Below are 2,408 nucleotides of genomic sequence, written 5' to 3'. Positions count from 1 at the left end.
ATTCTCCGTGTGTGTGTGTGTGTGTGTGTGTGTGTGTGTGTGTATGTTTATGTGTGTGTGTGTGTGTGTGTGTGTGCTGATCCTGGACTTGAACTCAGGGCCTTTTCCTCAGCCATTTTGCTCTCGGCTAGTCCTCTACCCCTTGATTTACAAGTCCACTTCCAGCTTTTTGGGTGTTAATTGGGGACAGAGGTCTTCAGGACTTCCTTACTTGGGCTGATGCCAAACCACAATCTTCAGATCTCAGCCTCCTAGGTAACTAGAATTAGTGATGTGAGACACCAGCACTTAGCTCAGACCTGAATGTTTTAGTCCTATCAATAAGTTAGTTGTCAAGAAAGGCTTTAAATAATGATTTTACCACCCATAGGGACACTGCACCTATTGAGAGTATGAACTGGCGTCCATCAGACTGGGATCCAAACCACTTACCTGAGAATAAGTGAACAGGGGTCATGAATTTGTTACTTACTGTGTGAATGTTCTGGGAAGCACAATGCAGCCTCATACCTCCAAATTGAGATAAGGCCAACAGACCCAAAAACTTACAGAAATTTTAATGGATGAGATAAACTGAGTGTAATACCAGCCATGTACAAAGCAATACATGCCTATGCCTCCAAGTTTCCAAATACCAAATCTGACATCTTCCTGCCTTCTCAGCACTGTTGTGTGTGAGGGAGGTATTGTGTTTGTTTGGTTGTGGGTTTTTTTTTTCATCTGTTCTAAGACTTCAACTCAGAGCTCTTTTGCTCAAGGCTAGTGTTGTACCACTTTAAGCCACAGCATTCCCTTGGGTTATCTTATGGTTCATTGGAGATGTGTCTCATGGACTTCTCTGCCTGGGCTGACTTTGAATGGCAATTCTCAGTTCTCAGCCTCCTGAGTAGCTAGGATACTGGGCATGATACCAGAGCCAGGCTTCCGCACTTATTTATATGGTTCTACACTAATAATAAAAACTGACAACAAAAAGCTGGACTTATATCTCCATCATGTGGTCATATTTGGAAACTACAGGCCTGGAAAGATACTCTGGGGCATTTGTATGTCTACTCTTTTTCCTCTTCATTAAACATGTTCTTGGACTTAAAAAAAAAGTCAGAGATAGGAACTGTAGCTTGCCAACATGCATGAAGACCTGGATTTGATTCCTCCAACCACATAGAAAAGGCTGGAGGGGCTGGGAAGGTGGCTCAAGTGGTAGAGCGCTAGCCTTGAGCTGAAGAGCTGAGGGAAGCGCCCAGACCCAGAGTTCAGGCCCTACGACAGGACACCCACCAGAAAAAAAAAAAGAAAAAAAGAAAAAAAACAAAAAGCTGAAAGTAGCACTATGGTTAAAGGGGTAGCCTTGAACAAAGGACAATGCAAACCCCAGAACTGGCAAAAAAATAAATAAATGTCAGCATGAGCCAGAAGAGGTGTTGTGGCTCAAATTGCTAGAGTACTAGCTTTGAGTGATAAAACTCAGGGACAGTACCCTAGCCCTGAGTTCAACTCCAAGAATGACACAAAAAGAAAATCACTATCAACGTCAGGTAGTGTGGACCCTGCTATACTACTACCTACTCAGGAGACCGAAGTCTCCTCATCATAGCTTGAAACCAGCACAGACAGGAAAGTCTGTGGGTTTCTAATTTCCCCAAAGCAGGAAGGGAATCTGTGACTCAAATGGCACACTAACCTTGACCAAGAACAAGCTGAGGGACAGCACACAAGCCATGAGTTCAAGCCCCAGGACTAGCACAAAAAAATCCCTTAAGTGAGAATTTTTTCTTCAGGTCTCTTCTCAAAGAGTCAACTCAGCAAATCCCAGATTCCAGGCAGTGCACAGAACACAGGTAAGGACTTTGCACAAGGACATCTTCCAGTTTACCAACACTTTCTCTAGATATCCTCGGCCAATTTCATCACAACTCTCAAAAGTTCCCTCCCAGGTCATGATGAACACCTAGTACCACAGTCAGCTCTGTCCCCACACCCACACCATGTCACCTGTCCTGCAGCACTGCCTTCCTCCTGTATGTCATGGTCCTTCCTTGCTCTCTTACACACCTGCCACCTGTCTCTTCTGCTAGCACACATGCTCCACAAGCATGACAGTTCTGACCTCCTTTGACTTTCTGAGGGATTCCAAATTCAATCTGCAGACCAAGCCAAAGGCCTAAGAACCACATTGTTAAGTAGTCAGAGCACAGGCCCTGCTGTCTGGCAGGAGGTTCCTGTGTTAATTTGTTTCTGAGAATGAAGCTGAGCAGAAGGGAGTGTTTTGGTCAGGGTTGGAAAGGACCAAGTCAGCCTTAGAGGGAAGGCAGGGCTCAGCAGGAAGCACAGCGCCTCTCGTGGCAGCAGGAGGCAGAGCAGGGCGGTAACAGAGTCCAGAGAACAACACAATCCCCAAGGAACCC

This window comes from Dipodomys ordii, unplaced genomic scaffold (assembly GCF_000151885.1).
Source record: "Dipodomys ordii isolate 6190 unplaced genomic scaffold, Dord_2.0 Scaffold138, whole genome shotgun sequence".
In the NCBI taxonomy this organism is placed as follows: domain Eukaryota; kingdom Metazoa; phylum Chordata; class Mammalia; order Rodentia; family Heteromyidae; genus Dipodomys; species Dipodomys ordii.
This window is presented reverse-complemented; position numbering follows the sequence as displayed.